Source organism: Phyllopteryx taeniolatus, chromosome 4 (genome assembly GCF_024500385.1).
Source record: "Phyllopteryx taeniolatus isolate TA_2022b chromosome 4, UOR_Ptae_1.2, whole genome shotgun sequence".
NCBI lineage: Eukaryota > Metazoa > Chordata > Actinopteri > Syngnathiformes > Syngnathidae > Phyllopteryx > Phyllopteryx taeniolatus.
Genome location: NC_084505.1, coordinates 21,113,517 through 21,140,343, shown reverse-complemented (window position 1 = coordinate 21,140,343; position 26,827 = coordinate 21,113,517). Strand labels below are relative to the sequence as shown.

The window sequence follows — 26,827 nt, the reverse complement described above, 5'->3', positions numbered from 1 at the left end:
CATATATTCTCGAGTCTCTGTGACCGATATTACCGTATCCGTATTTCTGTCTTATTGTGCACGCACACCAGAATGAGCAGCACCAGGAGAAAGTGGGACAAAAACGCTTTCATTCGATTGATTAGATTTCATTATGTCATTACTTATACTTTGTTTTTCACAAAGTATAATATGAATTACGCAGTGATATTTATCTCATTAAAAACACATCGGAAAATGTTCTGGGGAGGATGGAACGGAATAATGGCATTTTCATGCATTTCAATGAGAAAAGATGATTTGCGATACGAGTGTTTTGAGTTATGAGCATGGCTCAGGAACAAATTCAACGCATATTTCAAGGCACAACTGTATTTAGGGACATAGTTTATTCAATGTACATTACATTTGAATGAAGTAATACAGTTTAGTTTTTGTTCTATAATTACTCCTAAGACACACCGAAGGTTGCGACCAAACCCGACTGCACCCTCACGCAACGTTGCGGGTTCGACAACTATTTTCACCAGTGGCGGACGCGGCGTTGCAATGTCGCAGATTAAGAACTGCATTAAGAACTGATTTGCCTTTTCTTTGGGTTTGGACTTAGAAAATTCACCGAGGAAGAGAATGCTTTTCCAGGTTGGATTCATTCAGACTAAACAGAACCCCACCCGCCAGGGCCACAGGCGAGTGAAAAGCGAGCATCCCTTCTCCAGCTGTGCGTTGTTATGGCAAAATGACAAGAGTCGTTAGCGCATGAAGTGATTAGCATATCGTCACTGCACGTGGCTTTTTAGCAACGAGTGTGTTTTATTTCTCTTGTGATGTTAATTAGAAATCCAACAACCGTAGTCACCCCTCAGAGGAGTTTTGTAATTAACGCTGTTGCCTTTGTAGCTTGTGAAGCCACTGCTGAACACTTGACACACTTGAGAATGTCACAATCGCAATCAATGGAACAACCAGGATGAATCCACGTTCCAAAAAGTTTGGGAAAAAAAAACGGGGCTCACTCCTGTTGATGTTTCGTCACAATAAATGCCGCCTATGCACACAACAGCCAGAAGGAATCTGTGATTTGAAGAAAAAGTACAAAAGCTCATGGCACATGTATTTAAACAAAACAAAACACACACATAGCCTTCGCTAGCTTAAGGCAACACATAATGGGAAACCCCGTAGATGGGCTCACGATCTGTGTGGCGGTGTTATAACCCTTTAAGCAATGGATATCTGAACACAAACAGTGAAGTAACACTTGCAGACGGACAACGTAACAATACTCGCAGACATATAGTCTTTATCCTCTGCGAAAAACAGCTAATATTACTGCAGCCTACTGAGGAGGTGATTGTCTCCATGTGTGTCTGTATTATACTGCCCCAAGAACAAGATGTGGACACCACAAGGAGCAGCACGATGTCCATTTAATTGAAGTAAAAAGTCTGACAAAAAGGATTTAATACTTCACATTATTTGTAATTATGTCATTAATGTAGGTTTTTACAAAGTCAAATATTAGAGAATTTTAAAAAATCAACCTTTCCTCAAAAGAAATTTGAGACGCGGTCAATAGTAATAAATTTGCGTTCGTCCCCGTTTTTGACAGACACTACGAATAGCCTATAATAATACGAGTTGTTCCACGCCGGACCAATCATGTGGTGTCAAAAGAAACCCGGCAAGTTAGGTTGACGCACGTTAGCAGCGAGAGGCAACAGGCGCTACTGTTTGTAGCCTACAGCTTGCAGCCGTGCGTCTCATTAGCGGGACTGCGCCATTGCCATATAAATCAACAATATATAAACACCCCAGATTTGATGACAGGAGTCAAACTTCCAATCACGCTCCTACAAAATGACAACAAATGGAGTTCTCAGGAAAAAAGAAAATCCAATTCTATGCACATTTATGAGAGTAGCTTAGGTTCATAGGCGGGCAAGAAGAGTGAAATCAGCATTGACGTTTGCAAAGTTGCTTCGGTGAAGCTTGCGTCTGGTCAAGCTACGATTAGGCCGGCAGTCAGCCTGGCTGCACTCCCACTGGCGGCTGCCTGCCTTTTGCTTGTGCGTTTAAAACATGTTTTTTTTTCCCCCCCTAATTATTCCGTCTCTCCCGCCACATTTCCAGACCGGGCTGGAGCCGTCACAAAGTAATCCAAGAGCAGATTGTCAGCGGCCTATCTCTGGGCAGCAAACATCAGCCACACTTCATTTGCACCCCCCCCCCCCCCCCCCCCCTCTTCTGCCAGACTCAATCAAAGGCCTGTTTCCAAAATGGCAAGCTAAAGTGAAGCCCCAATTGTGACAGTGTGGACATCTTTTTCCACATGAAGCTTTCTTAAACATTAGTTTTGTCATCTTTGTCAAAATTCCATTAAGTAGTAGTTGGAGTAACAGTAACAGTTGGCAGCTGTGACTGAGTAATTGCCTTTTTTTTTTTTTTTTTTCTCTCCCCGTGTTGGTTAACTGGAATATCAACGCCTGCAGACGTCACACTTGAATTGACGGTTTGCTGTTTAGCGGTTTTAGCATTTCAAATTGTTACTAATGTTTTTAGTACCTGGAACGTTAGTATTTTGGTGCCTTGAGATACGATTTTAATTTGTTCCGTGTCTACGTCTCAAATAATCTTTTTCCGTTGAAATGAATGGAAATGCCATTCATCTGTGCTGCTCCTTCCGATGAGCCAATATTAGTCGTTCTATGCAGAGGATAAAGAGCATATGACTGCGAGTAGTGTTCGCTGTCTCCACATTGTTGCTGAACCCTTTGTTTTCGGTCCATTGCTTGAAGGGTTAAAACACCGCAACACAGATGCTAATTAGCATTAGCTAGTTCCTGAAAAGAAGTGATTTTGCTGATGCGACAATTCCGCCCAACAACGACGGTATGTAGCTTCTCGTCATGGTGCTCGTCATTGTTCGTGTTTACTAACTCTCTACAGTTTCCTTAGTAACTAAAGATGCATAATAAGCCGGAATGGGGAATACACATGAGAGTGAAAATGGCCGCCCGCATAAAGAAATACACAAAGGCAGATGTGATGTTTTAAACATACTTTTTAGTATTTTGTAGATACAAGAAAAAACTGATGAAGAGATGCACATTAAAAATATAACAAAGTTTTGACAGTGGGTTTAGTTCCCGTTTAACGTAAATGATTGCATTCCAAATACTAATGGGAGAACTACCGTGCACACACACACGCGCGCGCACACACACACACATGCATACACACATACATATACGGTGTATTATTTACAACAGCATCAGGGGAATGCTGCTACTTTAACTCACGTTGATCTTGGGAGACAATTCTAAAAGTCCTCGGCTGCTCTGGAGCGAAATTTCAGCCAGTGTGCTGCCAGATACACATGAGCCCACGCTACCCATACGCACACGCACGCACGCACGCACGCACGCACGCACACGCACGAAAGGGCATGCTGTCAGAAGTGTATCCATATGAGGCTCGGCGCCATGAGATGTGGCAAGCCCACAATTTTTTTGCTTAACTATATCAACAACTTGGTTTATTTGTTTTGGGCTCCTCACAATTTAAACGTAAGAGTGTGCAAATGATCCATGCATGTGATCCCTTAAGTTAAGCAGGAGGCAAACAAAAAGAGTGCCCCACTTACACTGAGGAGAGATACTTTGGAGTACTTTTGAGTCTTCTACTGGAAAGTCACGTACTGTGTATTATAATATTATGCAAGCTAAGAAGTCTTTTTGGTGAAATAAAAGTGGTCTTTTAGACACTGAAACATATCTTTTGTGATTATTGTCATTATTGTCTGTATTTTCTCAATAAAAAAATCATACGTTCTTAGAAAAAAAATACTTTTTTTGCGAAAAGGGAAAAAGACCTCTGGGATTAAAAAGTCACATTTTTGGATGAAAGAAAAAACTTTTCTCAAAATACTTCTTTTTTTTTTCCAGTGAAAAAAAACCCAACATAATATTGGAAATTTGATCTTTTTGCAGAAAATCATCTTTTCTGGCAAAAAGTCATATTTTTGGACAAGAAAAGTTGGTTTCCTCTGAAAAAAGTTTTTGGGGGTGAGAAACCTTGATTTGTTTTTAGATTGAGGGATTTTTTTTTTTAAAGAAAATATTATTTTAAAAACTAAACGCATTTTATAAGAATGAATTTCTTTTTAAAGAAAAATGTGAAAAATGAAAATAAAAAAAAATGTTTACTGTTTGTTCTGCGAAAATGTTATTTTTACCCCCGCAGCAAAAAGCCAGGCAACGTCTGACTTTTTGCGAGGCTCCTTGACCTCTATGTGGCGTTAGCGGGAACAAATAACTGATGCCAAAGAGCCGCTGTCAGCATGGGTAGTGGCACTGATACGCACGTGACGTCTATTGACATGCTTACCTGACACTTTTTTACCCCTGCAGCTCGCCTTCGCTCTGGACAATCGTGCTTTAGAAAAAAAACAAAAAGAAGAAGAAAGAAACGGCTAGCGTCCACTTGTAGTGTCAATGTCTCCTCTCCACTGACATTGCTTTGCTGACTCGCAACATCCATAATGTTGCGGGAGGATAAGTGTAGCGTGAAGTGCCACATGAGGAGGGGGATGCTCAGGTATAAAACTAAAAGCTATGAAGATGCTATGAGGATGAGCGAGCAGTTGCCCTTGACTTGAAACAGAAGCTACAAAGCCTGGGCTTACGTGAACCATTGTTCTTTGTTTGTATGCACTCGCGCAACATTGCTATTGTTCGGAAAAGAAAAAAAGAAAAAAAACAAACATAATCAGTTCCAGGGGGCTGTTTGACCTTCAGTTTGTTGGGATTTTGAATGAATTTTTCTCCAAAAGAAGTATTGGAAGTGTTGGAACTTTTGGCATTACAGTAGTCGATTGTTACATTCCAGAAGACCCCACTCCAGAGGAAAATCCATGAAGTAGCGACCGTATATTTATTTCATTATTTACCACATGTATATTTGAGAGCTTTATGCAGAATACCAATATAAAAATATGTTCGTTAAGTGGAGGCATTATTTTTGTCTCGTCATCATCATGGTCTACATCGTAGTATCTGTGACTTTGAACGTGTGTTGCTTTAAAAGGCAGGGCCTGGCCTGCTGAGGACTTGAGAATCAGCGAATGAGAGTACAGGGTTGGCCGTGTTGGCTCCGATTGGGCTGGTTGTTACGTGACTAACCATTAGCCAGTCTGTCTGTTGAGTTACTCTGCGTAAGTTGTGGCCGTCAGCAGCTGGCGAATTACTTTGCTTTTTGCTTATTGGTTGTAAAGTGCCACCAGCCGCTACATTTACACTCTCATTCGCTGACTCTGACGTCACTCAACAGGGGCAGGCCCCGCCTTTTAAGACAACGCACATCCAAAGTCACAAATACTCCAATGTAGAACGTAGCAATGGTGACACCAACCGGATGAAAGTAATTACTGCACCTCACATGCATATTTTGGATTGGTACTATCCACAAAGCTTTCAAATGTACAGTGGGTACGGAAAGTTTCAGACCCCCTTAAATGTTTCACTCATTGTTATATTGCAGCCATTTGTTAAAATCATTGAAGCTCATTTTTTCTTCATTAATGTACACACAGCACCCCATATTGAGAGAAAAAAACTCAATTGTTGACATTTTTGCTGATTTATCAAAAAACAAAAACTCAAATATCACACAGCGATAAGTATTCAGACCCTTTGCTTTAATTCGGGTGCTGTCCATTTCTTCTGATCATCCTTGAGATGGTTCTACACCTTCATTGGAGTCCAGCTGTGTTTGATTACGCTGATTGGACTTGATTAGGAAAGCCCCACCCCTGTCTATAGAAGACCTTACAGCTCACAGTCCATGTCAGAGCAAATGAGAATCATGAGGTCAAAGGAACTCCTTGAAGAGCTCAGAGACAGAATTGTGGCAAGGCGCAGATCTGGCCAAGGTTACAAAAACAATTCTGCTGCACTTAAGGTTCCTAAGAGCACAGTGGCCTCCATAAACCTGAAATGGAAGACGTTTGGGACGATCAGAACCCTTCCTCGAGCTGGCCGTCCGGCCAAACTGAGCAATTGGGGGAGAAGAGCCTTGGTGAGAGAGGGAAAGAAGAACCCAAAGATCACTGCGGCTGAGCTCCAGAGATGAAGTCGGGAGATCGGAGAAAGTTCTAGAAAGTCAACCGTCACTGGAGCCCTCCACCAGTCGGGGCTTTATGGCAGAGTGGCCCGACGGAAGGAAGCCTCTCCTCAGTGCAAGACGCATGAAAGCCCGCGTGGATTTTGCTAAAAAAAAACCCACCTGAAGGACTCCAAGATGCTGAGAAATAATATTCTCTGGTCTGGTGAGACCAAGATAGAAATTGTTGGCCTGAATTCTAAGTGGCATGTGCGGAGAAAACCAGGCCCTGCTCATCACCTGTCCAATACAGTCCCAGCAGTGAAGCAGCATCATGCTATGGGTGTGTTTTTCAGCTGCAGGGACAGGGAGACTGGTTGCAATCAAAGAAAAGATGAATGTAGCCAAGTACAGGGATATCCTGGACGAAAACCTTCTCCGGAGTGCTCAGAACCTCAGACTGGGCCGAAGGTTCACCTTCCAACAAGACAATGACCCGAAGCACACAGCTAAAATACCGAAGGAGTGGCTTCAGAACAACTCCGTGAGAGCCCTAACTTAAATCTCTGGAAAGACCTGAAAATGGCTGCCCACCAACGTTCACCATCCAACCTGACAGATCTGGAGAGGATCTGCAAGGAGGAACGGCAGATGATCCCCAAGTCCAGGTGTGAATTTTTATGATTATGACTGTCACACGGAAATGTTCTTGACAAAATTTTGAAAATATGGCGATTCAGACAAATTTGGACAAATTGCTCTGGAAGTGAATTTTTTTATCGGTTGGCAGCTCTGCTCTTCGCGTTTTAAGACCTCTTTGTGCATTATCTCCAAGGTGACGTTTTGTCTCTCCGATCTTTTATGACAATTACTTATCGCCGAGGCGACGGATATTTTCCCAGGCGACAGCTAAAAGCCAAAAGATTTGTTAACGTTTCTGCGATTCGGCCTCCCTAACGGCTTCACGCTGACTTGAGGTAATAACGCTTGGCTTGCAAGTGAGTGCAATCATGTCCAGGTTAGCCTCGGAGTGGAGAAAAAGTCGCGTTCCATTTGTTATGCTGATAGCAAATGGGAGGAACGGAGCGTGACCCCCCCCCCCCCCCCCCCCCCGCCCCCACACACACACACACACACACACCCACTTTTTAGCCTAAGGGCGCCTATGTGTAGGACATGGTTATGCCATAAAACACTAGCAAAAATGCAACTTTAAAAAAAAAAAAATAGACAACTTTTCCAACCATTTTTAAAAAGATGACTTGGGCCAGCAAAAGCTTTTTTTCCATTTTGATAAAGTAATGATGTTTTTTTTGGGTTTTTTTTTTTAACTTAGCATCTCATTAGAGAACGGACGGCAGCCTTCTCATTAGTGTGCAGTGTCCGTAATTAGATGGGAGATTTATTATTAATGGGGGCCATTAAGGCCTCTGTCCTCCCTCTCAGACTTGATTGACACCACCGGGTAGGGGTGCGACACTCTGGGGAAGAAAAAATAAATACAATAAAATAATAATAATAAAAGCAGCTCAACCTTGACATAAGCACCAATGCTAACGGATGTCCACTTCCTGTACGGGATTAGCTTTGTGTTAATGAGCTGCACGCCGTCTCCTCATTTTGGGTCATTTTTTTCCAAAACTTTTTTTTTTTTTTTTTTTTCCCCCCTTCTCTCTTTTCTCTTGCTTAAGTCTTTACCCAGAATCCCCTGCTGTTATCCAGTTATAGTGCATTAAATTAATCCTCCTCAGCTGTCTGACCCAGAATGTTCCGGCCCGCTTTTGCTTCTTGACCGCGCTCATTTGTTTTGCAGGCCACGCCTATTAGCCCAAAAGTGTCCTTTCAAGCTGGAAAAAAAGAAATAAAAAATGGTCATTTAACACAGATTGGCCTTTATTCCTTTCCATTCCCCGGTAGGACACGCGCACACACACAAACACACACATCCACATCCACGTATATTTAAGTTAATGTTCAGAATGTGTTTAGTATATTTTTTAAAAAATGGATTTTTTTTTTTTTTTTTTTTTTTTTAAATCTGCAAATACAAGAATGTGGAGTTGCCGAACTGTGATTATGCCAGGGCCCACTGTAAAAATATTAAAAATACTTTTGACTTGTTTTTGACAAACACTTAGGCCTTCCACACTACTGTATTTTAATGTTGGCCATGATGGTGTGACTTAAAGAGCTCAGCATTTTTGGGGTAAAATGTTTGAAAACCACTCTTATAGTGTTGAGAAATTGGTCATATTTTCTGAAAAAAATCGGATTTTTCAAAAAATTATGAACAAAACAAATGTTGAGAACACAATCTTTTAAAAAAAAAAATCAAGCAGAGAAAAATATTGCATTTAAAAACTTGATTACATCGCTAGCTTTTTTTTTGGTTGTACAATCTTTACCCTTTAATTTTTTTTCAGATAGTTTTTTTTTGAGAAAAGATGGATATTTTGTTGAGTCTTTGAGACAATGTTTTTGCCTTTTTTCTATTTTTTCCCCCCCAACTATAGATCCCACTTCTGATACCATAACTGTTGAATGAATAGCTCTCAGAAAGTGTCAGTAAAAATTGAGCATTGATCATTTTCTAACATATCACGCCAAACATTAAATTATGTGCAGTGAAAAGCAGACGGTGCCATTTGGCGACGTCAGCGTGCTAAGCACTTAAGCAGCACCTTTTGTTTTTACTCCGCCATTATCACAAAGTAAAATGTTGGCTCAGTCAACAGGGAAAAAAGAAAATGTAAATACAGGGGAAAAGAACATAAATTCTAATGGGAAGGTAAATGAAGAACTATGCACCTTTTTTTTTTTTTTTTTTTAAAGTAACCTGGCCCAAGTTTGTCAGCAATTTATTGTGTATGCTGTATTAAAAGTGCCCATTTTAAGGACAGCCAAGGTTGTTAACAAAATAAAATTCTGCTGTATGAGCGCTTTTATTTCTATCAAATAAACAAGTCATTAAAAAAATAATAGCCAAATATATTGAATTGAAAAGATGATGTCCATCATTTTGTTTTGTTTTTTTATTTTAAGGAAATGTATATGTATATATAACCTGAGGTTTTGGAAAATAGAGAAAATAATTAGTGTGTGTGTATGTATGTATGTATGTGTGTATATATATATATATATAAAATTACAAATTGTTGACTCTATTTGCCAAAACCTTGTGATATTATTTTTGAGTATGTATATTTTCTAATAAAATATGCATATGTTATTTATTTTTGATAACATTTTTAAGACCTCAATCATTTGAAAATACGTTTTATATTATTAAAATATTTACAAATTATTTATTCATTTTTTCCCCCCCCATCACATCAGCAATCTATTTTCAAATTTCCCCCCAAAATATTTTCACCTAATTTAAAAAATATAATAATAATAATATTTTGAAAATATATATATTTTTCCTCTCTTTTCCCCAGAAACCTGTATAATGTATTTATTTTTAAATTCGGATATTAGATATATTCATTCAGCATTCAAGTGAAGAAGAAGCAGCATCATGTAGGTCATCATCCAGTGGTCCATCCTCCTCCCACGCTCGGACCCACTCACTCACACACTCACGCACACACACGCGGCGGCCGCCGCGCCTTAGCGCCGTCAGACGAGGATTAGCGCTTTGAAAGGCCGAGGCGTGGGAACCGCTTAGAGAAAGGAGGAAAATGACACGAGCGGGCCAGCAAACTGCACTCGGCTCCTTCAATAAGCTCCCAAACACTCAAAAGTCACAAAGTTTCTTCATTTGTCCGTGTGTGTGTGTGTGTGTGTGCGTGCGTTAATAAACTCATCAATGACAAGCCAATCTATGCGCGGCCTGTGCGGGCTGATGAGGCTCACCTGGACAAAACATTAGGTACACTAAACCACTAATTAGACCCAATACAAGAGCGCGTTGGATTAACGACGCCACATTTTTGGGGATTTGTGTCTAGAGGTTGGAAAATACTTGGGATGTGCAGTATATTGAGCACGATTACCTTTGTGAAGACTGACTGGTGGCCTCTCAGATGAGGGTCCCTCTTCTGATACCATTGCCCGCAGAACTCTTAGGAGTAGCAGGATTCCGTGTCTCATTTCTGCCATCACAATGCGTCCTAACGAAGATTATAAGGCTCACTGTCAGAGGTTGCATCGCAGCTCATGATCCCACTTCTGACACCAATTTGTCACAGTGCTACCATTACTGGGACTTTTGACACGGGCTTAAATGTGTCTATAGGTTGGAAAAAAACCACTTTCTTTTAATTTGACTGTTTTGGTGATGGCCCCTCAGGTATGGATCCCATTTCTGATATAGATGTATATATTTTTGATAAACATGTTGTTAATACCTTTCTGAGAATGTTTATCTTGTAAAAACGACCTCACCCATGCCACAGACGGCCTCCCTGATGAGAAGTTTCCCGCTTCTGACACAATTTTTCACATGACTAACTACACAGATTGAATCAGTGTTGGGAAAAATATTTGCTTACTATATATATATATATATGGCACGGTCTCACTTCTGACACCAGTTTTCACAGAAATCCTAGGAAAAGTACTTTCAAAACAGATTCCAAGAGGCGTATAAAGGACGGAACCTTGTTTGCTTTTTCTTTACCTTTTGGCATTGCCAGTTAAGATGAAGATCCCACGTTTTTGTCTCCAACTATGCATAGTAGGACTTTCATTCAGATTTGAATCTCTCAGCCGGGTGGAAAGTACATGGCTTTTTCATGATGTCACTCTTTCCCCCGGAAGCCGACGCTAAGGCTGACGTAGAATTTTGCTCTTGAAAAAAAAAAATCTCATTTGCCATCCTTCTGTGGAACAGGATTCCTCCACTTTCAAGTTCCTGGGGTGGGGGTGAGGAGAAGCGGGATCCAATTTGTCTCTTCTTATTTGTTCCTCGACTTGTTAATCTGAGTCATTGCTGACAAACAACCCAACCGGAATGCGAGAAAAATCTCAAACCTTTTTGCGCCTGTTCGCCTTCTCATCCATCACATGTGACGGATATCCTCCCATCCGATCGTTTCCACCTGCTTCTCTTTTTCTCCCTCTTTTTCCTGTCATCCTCCTGAGGATTTGGTGACCTACTTCCCGATGCTATCAACGCTTCTTCTTTTTTTACCATCTGCTGTAAATCCAAACAATATGGACTTTTAACTCCACAAGCCTTTGGAAAATCAGCCATCGTTTTCATGCCGTGCCCTCGCCAAACGTTCCGGTCCAATATTGCACACGGGAAGTTGGAATTGAGCTTCTTGGTCCCATGCGGCATGTGCGCTCAATTCTTCCAACACCTTTTTTTTCCCACCCAGCCAATTTTTTTTTTTGTCATCTTGCTAATTTGACATTGAATTTCTCTCACATAGCGCGGCTAACTTTAGCCACGGCTTGTTCAGCTCCTTTCCACATGAAGAAAATGAAATCTTCCGTCTTTGTAATATAATAAATCTATAATATAATCACTTTGGATACTTTTTCTATTTTTGTGGCAGTATAAAGAGAGCTGTTCCTAATATTTTGGTTACCTTATTCAGCTACAGTGAATATAGCTATATAGAGATAGATATATAGCTATATAGATAGATAGATAGATAGATAGATATATAGATACAGATAGATGGACGGACGGCTAGCTCTTGGTTTGGATCGCATTAGGTCATGGTGATGTCCCTAATGACTCAACATCCCTTCGCATTGGTCAATTGAACAGAAAATCCACTTTCTTTCCAGGTTTCTTTTCAACAGAGCCTTTGTCATTGATTTATTTTTTCTTTTCTTTTTTAACAAGGGCATTTCACAATGAGTCACGAGGGCTCTTGTTTAGCCGGAGAAGTCATTTCTCAAACAAGCGAGGCCAACAAACGAGGAGCAAACAAAACAACCGCGGCAAGGATAATAGTCCCGAGGCCCATTTCTCGACTTTGTTCGGAAAAGTGGGCCAGGGACACCTGGAGGAGGGAAGGCATCTCGACCAATTTAGCACTCATGGAAAAGCCTTTCACACAACATTTGTCCCTTTGCGGAAAGGCCCTTAGGAGCCTTCGTCCAGCTCAGACGGTCAGATTGGATGGCGAAAGCCGACAGCGTCCGTGACTCGCAATTACGGTGATGAGCGGCCGAGGGGGAGCGAGTGAAGGAGGCGACGCTCGTAAGGTCGTAGGGAAGTGAGAATGAGGAAGGGGGTAAAAATCGGCTTTGGGATGGAAATGCGAGCGACGCTTATCGTCGGCCTCGTTAGCGTTCATGACGTTTGTGACGCCGCCTGATGGATTTCAACATGAACCGAAAGCAATATTTACTTCCAGAAATGTTTGATTGATATGACTGAGGAAAATGCAGTTGTTTGCTTCACCACAGACTTTGATGTTTCCAAAAACAAGTACTTCGACATCACGAAAGGCTACGGACGACAGAAGGAAAGAAGCGAAATGGCAAAATGAGGCATTCTCACTTTGTTGAAGACTCCAAATTGTCTGTGACGTTTACAAAAACAAGTACTTGGATATCACGAAAGGCTACATTGAATTTGAATTTCAAGACTCAAAATTGTCTTTGTTGACGGGAGGTTTGTTAAAGACTAACTTTTCGTCGATGTTTATTTCAAACGGTACGTTAGGTTCGTCGAAGACGCAAAATCATCGTTGACGTCTACCCAAAACGTGTGTTCGATTCATTGAAGAAGCTTCATTGCTGGCTACAAAAAGCCCACCTTTGGTTCGTTTGAGTGTCTTTCATGAGTGCAAAAAAGGGAACGTGAAAAAGCATCTTAGATGTTTACAAAAATGCACGTTTTTTGCACTCGAAACTGTTGATGTTGACAAATATGGAAGTGAATTTCATTAAGGAGGAGTCTTTGATGTCTGCAAAAAAAAAAAAATCATTTTGTTTAGATTCGTTGAAAATATGAAATGGTATCTGGTATTCGGTACAGTTTGGGTTAACTGAAAAAGTCTCTTTCGTGTTCATAAAAAGTGCATGTTCGGGTCATTGAGGAAGTGTTTTGAATATTTGCACAAAAAAACAACGCCAACAAAAAGGTCAAATTAGGATCCTTGAAGTCTGTGAATTGTCTTGTCAGTGAAGACACCGAACCAACTTAGACCTTTACCAAAACGTAGTTAGTTGGGTTGATTGGAGAAGCGCCTTTGTTTACAAAAAGCGCACGTTAGCTTCGTTAAAGATTCCAAAGTGGATCGGACCTTTACTTAAATATGTAGGTTAGGTTTATTAAAGACTCAATTGACTTAATGGTTACGAAAACATATACGCTCGGTTAATAGATGTCTGATGTTGTATGTTGGGTTTATCGATGACTCCTGAGTTTTTAATGTTGAAAAAGTGAACAAGTGCCTTTTTGTTAAATGGGAAACTCACGTTAGCATCGCTGACGACGAAAATCTTATCGTTTACACACGTTAGCTTCATGAAAAACCGATGTGCCGCTGATGTTTCCAAAACATTGGTATTTCCGTCTTTGTAATCGTGTTAAAACGAAGACGTTGCCTGTACAACCATAGGTTTTAAGAATGCCAATCCATTTTCTTCGGCATCGTGCACTTACGGGCATTTATGTCTCTCAAGGTATAGCACATTAGCTCGTAATTAACGTATCACCCCCGGAAAACGACGGAGGGAAACGGGGAATAAGGTAAGGAATTAAATAAGGGTCGCGCTACGCTGTCCCCGGTTCCGCCGGCTTCCCTCGGCGCGCTAACGAGTGCGTAATTAGTCGCCGTATAAATGCCACGCTGGCCTGGGGGATTGCTAACACGGCCGTGAACTATGGCAAGTGTTAAATGGAGCAGAAGACTTTACCAGCAACGTGCATTCGGCCAACCTCTTTATGATGAGAGGTCGCGCACGCTTATACTAGAGTTGATTGTCGTATATGTCAACATTAATTAGTGTTGAAGGTCATGAGCAGCAGCGTATATATGAACGCCGAGTACCTTTTATAGTATTTAATTAACAAAGCTAACGTACATTTTGGGGGGAATCAAAGGCCATTTGGAAAAGAACATTCAGATCTTTTCATAAACTTAACCTACATTTGGACAAACATTGATGACAATTCTTCAAGTTATTTCCCCAAAACACGTGTTAGGCTAATTGCTGACAGGAGCGTCGGGTTCATTGATGCCTTTTGATGTTTCCAAAACATGCATTTGGTCCATTGATGTGTGTCTTTGATGTCAACAAAAACTTACGGTAGATTTAATAAAGAAGCGTCTTTGAGTTGACGAAAAGCACATATTAGGCTCTATATTGTTGTTGTGTACAAAAAGCCTCTTTGATATTTCTCAAAAGCACACGTTAGGTGCACTGACGACTGCAGTGACTTCAATATTTGCCAAAACGCTTACCTTTGGTGTTTACAAAAATATATAAGCAAAGCTCCGCGTGAACGGAGAAAGCCATCGGGAAGAGCGGAGCGGCCGGCAACTCATCTCATCGGCTGCCACTGGCTGCTCCAAAGCTAAAGCCGACACGCGGGAAGGAATGGGTGATCCGTCATGTTGTTCCCCCCGCCCGCCTCCGAAAATCCAACCCCCGGGAGACCGCCAAACACCTGCGTCCGCACTCACGAGGCCGTCCGACGCTGAAATTACACCAGCTCGAAGCAATGATGTTGAATGAAGCGCTACCGACGAAGACGTTTGACACGTTTGACACGTTTGACACGTTTGACACGTGTGTCCTTTTGAGCGTGCTGCACTGCGTGGGGTAACAGCGGGATGCAATAGTTCAGCAAAACCAATACATTACGCTCACTGAATACGCCAACTTGTCGGCTTTTACAAAAATATACGAGGTCAGTTGAATACACGTCTTTGATGTCTACAGAACTCGTAATATGGTAATTGCAACAAGTTAACAAAATCACAAGTTGGATTTGCCAAAAACTTCATTATTGATATTTACAAAGTTTACAGAAACACGTACGTTAGCTTCCTTGAAGACTCGATGGTCTTCGACGTTTGCCAAAACTCCTTTGTATGGCTAACTGAAGTGTCTTTGATCATTTCAGAAAAGTCTATGTTGGTTTCATTGAAGACTCCAGTCTAAATTGTCAATTTGTTTTGCAACCCCAATTCCAATGAAGTTGGGATGTTGTGTTAAACATAAATACAAACAGAATATAATCATTTGCAAATCATCCATCCATCCATTTTCTGAGCCGCTTCTCCTCACTAGGGTCGCGGGCGTGCCGGAGCCTATCCCAGCCATCATCGGGCAGGAGGCGGGGCACACCCTGAACTGGTTGCCAGCCAATCGCAGGGCACATACAAACAAACAACCATTCGCACCTACGGCCAATTTAGAGTCGTCAATGAACCTAGCATGCATGTTTTTGGGATGTGGGAGGAAACCGGAGTGCCCGGAGAAAAGCCACGCAAGCACGGGGAGAACATGCAAACTTTGCAACTCATGTTCAACCTATATTTAATTGAATACACTACAAAGACAACATATTTAATGTTCAAACTGATATAGTATTGTTTTTAGCAAATAATCATTAACTTAGAATTTTATGGCTGGGATAGGCTCATGTTTACCACTGTGTTACATCACTTTTTCTTTGAACAACATTCAATAAACGTTTGGGAACTGCGGACACTAATTGTTGAAGCTTTGTAGGTGGAATTCTTTCCCATTCTTGCGTGACGTACAGCTTCAGCCGTTCAACAGTCCGGGGTCTCCGTTGTCGTATTTGACGCTTCATAATGCGCCACACATTTTCAATGGGAGACATGCAGGCCAGTCTAGTACCCGCACTCTTTTACTACGAAGCCACGCTGTTGTAACACGTGCAGAATGTGGTTTGGCATTGTCTTGCTGAAATTAGCAGGGACCCGTTCGTGAAAAAGACGTTGCTTGGATGGCAGCATATGTTTCTCCAAAACCTGTATGTACATTTCAGCATTAATGGTGCCTTCACAGATGTGTAAGTGACCCATGCCATTGGCACTAACACAGCCCCATACCATCACAGATGCTGGCTTTTGAACTTTGCGTCCATAACAGGCCGGATGGTTCTTTTATTTTTTGGGCCGGAGGACACGACGTCCACAATTTTCCAAAACAATTTGAAATGTGGACTTGACGGATCACATAACACTTTTCCACTTTTCATCAGTCCATCTTAGATGAGCTCGGGCCCAGCGAAGCCGGCGGCGTTTCTGGGTGTTGTTGATAAATGAATGGCTTTTGCTATGCATAGTAGAGTTTCAAGTTGCACTTCCGGATGTAGTGCCGAACTGTATTTACTGACAGTGTTCCTGAGCCCATGTGGTGATATCCTTTACACATTGATGTCAGTTTTTGATACAGTGCCGCCTGAGGGGTCGAAGGTCACGGGCATTCAATGTTGGTTTTGGGCCTCGCCGCTTCCATGCAGTGATTTCTCCAGATTCTCGGAACCTTTTGATGATATTATGGACCGATGAAATCCCTAAATTCCTTGCAATTGTACGTTGAGGGACATGGTCCTTAAAATGTTGGACTATTTTCTCACGCACTTGTTCACAAAGAGGTGAACCTCGCCCCATCTTTGCTTGTGAATGAGTGAGCAATTCAGGGAAGCAATCACGGCACCCACCTGTTCCCGGTGAGCCCGTTCACCTGCGGGATGTTCCGAACGGGTGTTGGATGAGCATGCCTCAACTTTCTCAGCTTTTTTGGAATGTGTTGCAGCCATCAAATTCTAAGTTAATGATAATTGGATCAGTTTGAACATGAAATATCTTGTCTTTGGAGTGTATTTGATTAAATCTAGGTTGAACATGATTTGCAAATCATTGTATTCTGTTTTTGTTTAACACAACGTCCCGACTTCATTGGAATTGGGCTTGTACATTATAGCCAGACTCCAAAGCGTCTTTGACGTTGACAAAAATCACACTTGAGGTTTGTTGAAGAAAATTGTCTTCAATGTTGACCGAAGCACATCCATTCTTTTCAATGAAGATGTGCCTTTTGATATTTACATAAAGCAAGGAGAAAGTTTCGTCATCTTCAAGCTGACTGATCTGTCTGGATGAAGGCGCATAAATTTGGGAATAGAAAAGCATTTGTCCAAGGACACACAAAGTGTCCAAGCTCATTTTGTGCGGTCGTCTTTTGTGCTCTTTTCCTCTGCAATAACAACAACAAAAACTAACAACGGTGTCCTATTTTTTTCTTATGCCAACGCCACATTGAGAGCTTAGCCTGCCGTGACCGCTTTCTTGTTCTTCTTTGGCTTTAACCTTGTTGGAGGAAAAAAGGGGAACAATGTCAAAAAAGCTTGTTTTGTTGTTGTTCCCAAAAGCGACAATCAAAGCTCAAATCCTGGCTGATGTTATCTTTGGTGCGTTGACACTTTTAGCTCAAGAATGAGGATCGAAGATGCCAGATGAAGGCTTGAACTATCAAATTATTGTTATTAAAAATTGTCGTGTACTTTTCATTTGTCTATGAAAACAAAACACAAAGGCTCTCTGGGTGCAGATGGACAAGGGGACATTGTTCAAAGTGGCGTGCAGTTGGTACCTTTTTATTAGCATTCTACCCAACATTTTTCTTGTCTTTTTTTGCGAGTTACTCGGGAAAAAAAATTATTATTATGAGAAAACGGTTGCTGTGTTAAAAGAAAAAATTCAGAACATCATGACGAAAAATGTCAAACGGTGGTGCCTTGAGATACGTGTGACCCGACTTACGAGTTTTTCAAGACACGAGCCGTCATTTATTTATTTATTTTGCTTTGGTGCTTTTAGTGAATTCAACTCACTTCACAATAAATAGCAATTTGGCAGATGGTAAACAATTCTCCCCCCAAAAAGGCTTCAAGCTATTGAATGCCACTTCCTGTTGAAGTAAACATCAAACAAAGAGAATTACCGTTTGTCTTGGAACCAACAGCATAGCTTTGTCTTCAAACAGTCTGTTGACCTTAATGCTAACAAAAAATGCAAACAGACATTAACATGCTAATGGTTAGCATTGACAGTTAACATTTTTTGAAGCAATGGATATTTGAACACAAACTGTGGTGCAACACATGTACACACATAATATAAACTATGCCCACATATATTCTGTAGCCTAAAATGACTTGTATTGCAGAATCTTACAGGAGTAGTAGAAGAAGTAGTACTGCTCTTCTTCGTTTGTCTGCATGACTGATATTATACTGCCTCTCGGTGGCCAAGGTGGGCACACCAGAACGAGCAGCACAATTAATTGGATTGCGGCATGAATACAATACATAAAATACAATGTTATAGAGTGCTGTTTTCCTTCATAAAAACACAAAAATTGTTGGCGTTTCCACCTATTTCAATGGGAAAAGATGATTTCGAGTGTTTTGAGTTATGAGCGCGGTCCCAGCACGAAATTAACTTGTATCTCAAGGCAGCACCGTACAAGTCTATTGGTTTTTCCTTCCCATTTAGATGAAACGTTATCACAGCAGAAGCTTTCTGACAACTCAATCCCACGCCCGTGTTGTTATTTCCTGCAGCGTTATTTACAATATTTCGCCATCATTTCATCATTTGGCACATCATTCACATTCAAGCAGGATTCCCCCCCCCTCCTTAGGACTCTTTTTCTGGCCCTCATTAAGCCTTTTTAAAAAAAATAATAATAATAAATTAAAAAAAGAACAGACTCCTTATTTATTTCTTTTTGTTAAAATCCCACCACGACCGTCAACTGTTGTTGGGGTTGCATCGCTAATGTTCGCTGGGCCAACGATATTCAAATTCTGACCCACTTGTGTGCGTGTGTGCGCGCGCGTGTGTAGCTGATGATTGCTGCTGCTAATGAATATCCATGTCGAAAAAGATGAGCTCCGCCGCAAAATGATCAAAAAAAGGTGACGACGATGCAGCTGATGTCAAGTTCTGAAAGGAAGCTCCTCCATTCAGCCTGGGTTACTCCAAATTGAAAAACATGCTTTGCTTACATTCATGCACGTGGGAACCATCTGATTAAAAACCGCTTGGAAAATGCTTGGTGGAAGGAGAGCAGATGGCTTCAAACATCGGTTGCACTAGGGCGGCTGCCATGTTGTTTGTGTGGAGAGAAGTTAACCGCTGTTGTTTCAAGTTGGAACGTTACAAGCAAAAATGCAAGATTTGCGATGAATCGGGGAAAAACGTGGGATTTTAGTGTTCAGAAAGAAGTCTTTTTTTTTTTTTTTGTTTTGAGAAAAAAGAAAAACATTAAAAAAAACAAAAGTTATTTAATTAAGAGAAGAAAAGAAATCTGGTTTATAAATGGTATTTTTTAATGTTTTGATGAAAAACAATTATTTCTATATAAAAGTTCTACAATTATGAGAAAAGGGACACAAAAATACGGGAAATAGTTCTAGATTTTTTCATCCAAAAATGGAGTAATGACAGGAAAATAAGTTGGAAAGTTACAAGGCATTTTCTTTTTAATTGTCATTTTGTCAGGAAAAACAATCACAACATCACAATTGTTTTTTTTCATTTCGTTTAAAAAAGATTTATATTAATAAAAGAAGATGGAAAATTCATAGAAAAGCGTTGTTTTTTTAAAGATAAATTGCAATGTTAGAAGAAAAGATGTAGAACCTCATGAGACGAAACGTTTGGGAGGAAAAAAGCAATATTCTGAGAAAGAAGGTTAAAAAGTCATATAAGAATATTACAAGAACAAAGTTGTTGTTTTTTAAGTTATGATGTTGCAGGAAAAGTTGGAAAATTACAATCAGGAGTATTTTTGAATAGGAAAAACAAAGTTGTAAAAAAAAAAAAATCATACATTTATGCGGACAAAGACCTTTAGGTTTAAAAATGTACACATTTTCTAATGACACGAGTAAAAAGCTGGCAAATTATTAGTCAAAGTCCCCAAAAGATTTTGGGGGTAATAAATAATTGTGCAATTTTTTGAGAAAAAAATACAATTGAATTTTAAGCTGCGGTGATTCAAAATGGAAAGTTGTGAGAAAAAGTCATATATGATTACAAAAAAAAAATAGAATATGATGAAAAGATTATTGGAAAAATTGAGAGGAAAAAAATGTTGAAGAAAACTTCAAAAACATTTTTAACAAGAAAACAAGTTAACATTAGGATTTTAAAATAGTAACTTTTTTACTTGTCAGGTTACGAGGAAAAAAACCGACCATCACAATCTTTTTGTTTTTGTTTTGTTGTGACCCTAACCCTAACCCCCCAAAATGTTACTTTTAAGACCACAATTGTAATGTTATAAGAAAAAACAAGTGAAATGACAAAACGTTTAATTTATTTTAAGCGGTCATGTTACAAGAATAAAGTCAGAACATTACATTGTAATGATCAAAACAGCTTACTGTGTCTGACGAATAACAAAAGCCAACAGTGTTGTGGTTCCAATGGAGCAATCAGAAACGGTGAACGCGGAACGACACAAATCATCTCATCGGAAAACACATGCAATATGTTCGCGGCAGGTACACAAAACATCAACACGAATGTAGCGCAATGAGCTCCATTTGCCTCTCAGCAAATTGAACGCGATTATTATTTTCGCATTTTAGTTCATTTTGTTTTATTATTATACTATTATTTTTTTTTTTTTGTAATCATAAAAAGAGTAATAATAGTAGTTGCACAACTCTGCCAAATGATGTCATAAATATGTATATATTTATATTATTACTTTTATACATCATTAAACTTCAAAGGACTGCCTGATTATTCATAAACAACATAACTCACAAGTTCTTTTTTTTTGGTTCAAATTCTGCCTAGCAACAAATAAGCAGGAGCCTGACAAACATTGCACCTGCAATCTAGTGAAAGTTATGAGTTTTTAAATGTTGTAATGCCATTTTTTGTTGAATAAGTGTCATTCATTTATACAAAATGTGTCTGCATTGGCTTGGGGGCATAAACGATTTTGCCCCACAAATTCTGCCGAGCAACAAACGAGCTGGAGTCCAAATGTTGATTGCTGTGCCTGTAATATACAGTTGCTCAAATATTGGCTGAGTTTTTAGGTTTTGTTTTTATTCCCCCCCCCCCCCCCCCCATCTATATCACACATCTTTACAATATCGAGTTTCAATAACAAAATAAGTGACAAACAATTAACAGCATCACTAAATGTGATTAATGTGAGGGGGGGGGGGGGTAACCTTGAAAGTGATTTCATGCGGCATTTGACCAGCAAGGTGTCTTTTCCAGGCCCGCAGCTTTCACTTTGACTTGGCCCGCGTCCACGTTTGAATATTCATTGACAGACGCTCACTGCATTCATTTGTCATGACGGATATGATATGGCCAGGATGATTTAATATGCACATCTCTAATAGTATGCGAATGAATGCATTATTGACTATGACCGAGCTTCTCTGTAATGCAGTATTTAGTTTCAGGGCTGGTGGATGCCATAAGCGATGTGGAAGGGTTCATTCAATCAAAGTTTTTGTTTTGTTTTTAATCGTCTCCAGCTCTGATTAAGATATTTGTGAGTGCAATAATTCATTAGCGGTTGGGTGCGTTATCTACTTGCGACTAATAAAACGCCTCCTTCAAATATCAACGCTGGAAAAAGTGTCTTTTTTTTTTTTTCAGTCCACACATTTGAAAAAGTTTATTCGGAGTATTTGGTTGTCTGTCAAACATTCAAAATGCACACTCACCGCGCCGATGTTCATCGGAAGGTAAGTTACAACAAGTCCTCTTAACGTATCTTTTACGTGTAATGTTACTCAACCATTGAACTGTGATGCAGTTCATGGTCAGATTAAAGGTCCCCTTCCATCAGAATCCATGATTTGTTCCACCTGTTTGATGCATAACATACGTCTGAGTGAGTCTGCGACCTGGTTTAAGCTTGACATCTACTGTATAGAGTTTTTCATTTGAAAGCGGCATAAGGCTTGCAAAACAACCGGATCAGATTTCCGTGTGTTTGTGACATAAAAAGGTTGCTTCGTGATTCAAGTACCTGCCCACTTCATGGTTGCTAGACGCCAACTCATCATCTCCGGAAAAATTGCTGAGTGGCAACATGGCTGCGTCGTGCCCAAAACCTGCCAACCCCGCCTGCAGTGGGTCCCCGCATTCTCGCTGTTCGGCACCCACACAGTTACCCGTTTGCGCATTTCTTTTCAATTTGTTTCCAAATGTTTTTGTCAGTTTTTTTTTTTTTTTTTAAATTGCTTGTTTCATATTTAGGGATGAACCAACCCCCAAAAACGCCTATTGGTGGTTTATCCCCAATTATTCAAGATTTAGTTTTTTGAATGCAATTTCGATGGGTGTCATTTATCAGCCGATTTTCTGATTTAGGATGCAAAATCATCGCTTGCTAAAGCGGCTTTGGTTAGATATTGTTTAGTTACTGATGATGGGGTACTAATATTTGAGGAAAGTCAGTTTTTTGATCTCACTATACATTGTTTATATGCCATCTTCATTGGAGTGTTGGAGGAGGTGCGGGTGTCGAAGGGGGTACGTTGATTATTATTTTTTTTACATTGTATAGCAGATTTCCCAAACCTCGCACCCCGTTTGACCATTGTACTTGAAATTTGATTTAATAACATTTTACCGATGGGCGTTGCGTTGCTGAGGCCAATTTGCTAACTATCGGGGTGCTGAAGGTTGTGCGTGGCTTAAAAAGTTGAGGATATGCTTAAAAATTATTAAATTACTATTCACGAAACAGTATTTTTAAGGATTTTTTTAAGGAACAGGGGTTTGCAGACTCTCTCAAAAATTGGTGAAAAACAGTTCCATGACTTCCAATCAAAATAGCTATATGGTAAACATGGTTGCTTTGTATTTCTTTCACGGGCGGCCCTCGTTGTGCTAACACGCTTGGTTCCTGACTTACAAAGTTGAGGGCAGCCTGCTCAGTCAGTGTTGAGTCAGACAAAGTTGACTTGGACTTCTACAGTATAGAGCGGTGTGAAAATGATGAGCGACCTGGCGGTGTGTACAATATCGCATGCCCTTACCTTATCATGAGCGCCCATCCTTTCCCGATGGGGCGCCCCTGCCGAGAGCAAAGAATGAGGCTGAGGAAAGTCACGTCGAGGCACAGCGCTGCATACGGAATGGTAGGTGGTGCGCGATTAGCATTTCCAGGGCAAAGGGGCAGATGGGAGGCGTTTAGAAAGGCAAAGCGAAGATCATCATTAGTAAGGTCCAAAGTCAAAGCTTCAGCAAGGCTACGGCAGGTTGGGATTCATTGTCAGTCAGTGTTTCCGTACACGGAATAAGAATCACTTCCTGTCCTTTCACACCAACGAACAGATTTTTTTCCTCCATAGGAAATAATGGAAATGCATCTGCTCCAGGGATCAGAATGGGGCAACTGTGTTGGGGTGTTTTCAATGGCCGCGTGACTTCAAACTCGAGATGTTCGATGCAGCTTTTTCCAGAACAATGCCAGTACGCGTATTCATTCTTGATTTACCACGAGTACTTTTGAGTACACAAAATTTCAATTAACACAATGACGGATAACTGTGAACAAAGACATTTCTTGCTTTCCGACGCACATGATTCACCAATGTGTCAAATGGCCGCAGTGTAGCGCCAACTATTGGCAAGGAGGACGTACTGGATCACAGAATTGTATTTAAAAAAAATTTCCCCTTAAGTATTGGTGGCTTTTTTTCTTTTTTTTTTTTTATTGGCAGCCTTCACGAGTACCCGATATGTTGAAATAAGGCCCAATCTGTACTTAAACCATTTGGGTAAGGCTGTTCGATGTAGCTTTACGGTAAAGATGATTGGTTTCAATTCAGAATTTGGGGGGTACGCCAGCTGTCGTGCACGGCTTAAAAAGGTTGGGAACCACCCCTTCAATCTCCCCAAATGGAGGGTACACACCATAGTTTGGGAATCCTTGTTGTATAGCAACCCTTCTCACACTTTTTAAGATGGTGCATAAAAATCAAAAGCCCAAATTAAGTTTGTGCAAAATAACAAACTGCTTCATGTACAGTTACATTGATTTGATGTTATTTCCTGCCTTTCCCAAAATTATACATACAACGAAGAACAAAATGGTAGTGTGTATTCATTTCTCTTTGACACAATCAACATAGTCAATAATGCAACTTTTAACAAAGGAGGTGAGGGAAGCGACAGTGGATATAACAAGTCTGCACGACCCTGTTCAAACGGCGGGTTTTGGGGATATACAAAAAGGAGGCCAAGATACTCATTCCCAAAAATCTATTCCCACTATTCGTACAAAAACTGTAACCTGTACAACTGAAATGAAAATCAAAATCAACGACTGAGATAATGCACACACCCTCTCGGGAATGTGTTCAGAATGAAGCAATCGCATTCCAACTCATGTTAAATGGGGGTCGGCGCACACCTGCTACATTTTAAAGTGCCTCTGATTAACCAACCCCAGATCAATGAAAGTGGGAATATGTACAATTCTCCCCAAAAATTCCCCTCAAATATCACAACACTTTGAGTGGAATAGATGACAGTTTTTTTTTAACAGATTTGAATTCAGAAAATAAATGGGCTGCAGCAAAATTGCCACTTGTTTTCATCCAGGGCCAAAGGGCAGGTGCTTGAGCACCGCTTGGGGTCTATGTGTACACGTGCCTGATTATTATGGCGGAGAACAACCTTTGCCTAACTTTTTTACACCGCTCGCCCTTAACACCCTATTTGGCGCACTCCTTGTTTACACCTTTTGAGTTAGTGGAGAGTGATGCCTCCTCATGGAATCTTTGTGTCGCTGCTTGAATGTCTTTGTAATGGAGGAGTACAATGCCCTGTCCCGTTCGAGAAGCCAGCAAAAAGCAACACGGCGAGTTGAAGACGAGTGGGCGAGTGTGTGTGTGTGTGTGTGTGTGTGAGAGAGACAGAGAGACCACGACAGAGTGTGTGAGTGACTAAAAGCAACCCAGGGAGATTGCAGTGTGTCATGAAGCGCCGCCGTGCTGCTCAGTCAGGTCGAGGCGCACATGTCACTTCCTATCCTCATCAACGCCTCGCGTGTGTGTGTGTAAGAGACATTTCAGATGTGTAGATATAAATATGATGACGTCCAACCTAAACCTTTCTTTCCATGTCCTGAGGCAGCGCTTGTGACAAAAACATTTTTTTTGTGTGTGTGGAGGTGGATGACTCCACATAAGTGACGGCAAAGAGGAAAGATGTGATCATATACTAAGAGCAAGGGAATGGGCAAAACATGCAAATGTGACAAATTCAGAGTTGAGCCATCATCACGCAGGACATTTTCCTTTTCCTATTTTCTGTTTTGGGGAGGGCGAGGATGGTGACAAAGAAGTTCGCCAGTGATGGCAAAGAGGAAAAGTGTGATTATAACAATAGAGCATCAGCAAATGGAACTTCAGCAAATCTCACGAGACTTAGGCCCACTGTCTGTCTATCTATCTCTTATCTTATCTTATCTTCTAGCGAGAACAACCATCCAGGGTTTAAGATGCATTGCTCCCTCCCTGTGGCCATTAGGGTAAACTACACGGTGCAGTAATGTTATGTTCATCATTTTCCTCTTTATCATCTTCATTTTTCTCATTCTCCTCTTCATCCTCATCTGTATCCTCATCTTGCACTTCAACCTCATCTTCGTCTTCACCTTCATCCTCCGTTATCTTCCTCATCTTCACCTTCCTCTTTATCATCCTCAGCCGTGTCATCGTCCTTTTTCCTCATTCTCTTCTTCATCATCACCATCATCTTCCTCTTTTTCAGCCTCCTTTCTCTCCCTCTCCAGCTTCACCCTCCTCCTCCTCCAAATTCTCTTCTTCAAATTCATCCTCATCTTCATTATCATCATCCTCATCTTGACCTCCCTCTTTATTATACTCATCCTCTTCATCTGTTTCATCCTGATCTTCATCTCTACCTTCCTCATCCTCCTCTTCATCTTCCTCATCCTTTTTATCATTATCGTTCTTTCTCATCGCTCTTCTTCATCACCTCCCTCCTCATACTACTCCTTATCTTCTTCTTTATCATCATCTTCCTCTTCATCCTCATCACTGCAGGTTCAGACGCTAGAAGACCAGCAATCAATCCAAGTCCATATCGATGCGAGCGATGATGGAGATGATGAGGAATGGATTTTCATTATTTCATGAGTAACCCTCAAGGGCATAGTAGCCTTTGCGTGCGTGCGTGCGCGCGTGTGTGTGTGTAGTAAGCGTTCACTAAAACAGATGATCATTTCATGAGAAGCGATACTGACAATCATCATCAGCCTGATGAAATAATAGATCGAGTCAGTTCCTGGGTCAAACGTGTCCATCCTTCTAAGCCGCACAGGCCATTTTTTTGAAGGCGCGCGTGTGTGTGTGTGTGTGTTACCGATTTCAAGTGTGACTTCCCATAACTTCCTGTGTGCGTTGGTCTTTTCTCCAAGAAAAAGTCAACATGAAGTGAATTCATCCATGTGTTGCTGCCGGTTGAAAATGACATATTTGACTTCTACGTCATCTCATGTTTCTACTTCTCGTACTTGTACTACATCTACAATTTCTGATTTCACTTCTTCTATTACACTTGCTGGTATTTCTTCTACTTCTCCTTCTTCTCCAGCGACTTGTCTAAGCCTACTGATTGTACTTTTATTTCTTCTATTTCAGGTTCCACGACTCCTTCTGCCACTCCTCTTTCCGGTACTACTACTGCTTCTACTTCAAGGAAATCTACATCTTATCTTCTCTGGACTCGGATGAATTGTAATTCCCTTTCTACGTCTACTTGTA

The 26,827-nt window shown here is 40.7% G+C and overlaps 1 protein-coding gene and 1 long non-coding RNA gene across 3 annotated transcripts in view; both read right to left on the bottom strand.

Moving 5' to 3' along the window:
* LOC133476730 (uncharacterized) overlaps window positions 1-14,715 on the bottom strand; it is a 46,952-nt gene extending 32,237 nt beyond the window's left edge. The window contains exons 1-2 of one of the 2 annotated variants that reach the window (XR_009788131.1): window positions 14,460-14,715; window positions 10,080-10,196 (exon numbers count right to left, since the gene is read on the bottom strand). This is a non-coding gene — a long non-coding RNA (uncharacterized LOC133476730). Of the gene's footprint in view, window positions 1-10,079; window positions 10,197-10,705; window positions 11,583-14,459 lie in introns of those variants that run through there. The other variant, XR_009788132.1, reaches the window with a different exon arrangement.
* Window positions 1-26,827, bottom strand: part of frg1 (FSHD region gene 1) — a 436,830-nt gene that overhangs the window by 340,949 nt on the left and 69,054 nt on the right. The gene's annotated exons all lie outside the window — the stretch shown is intronic.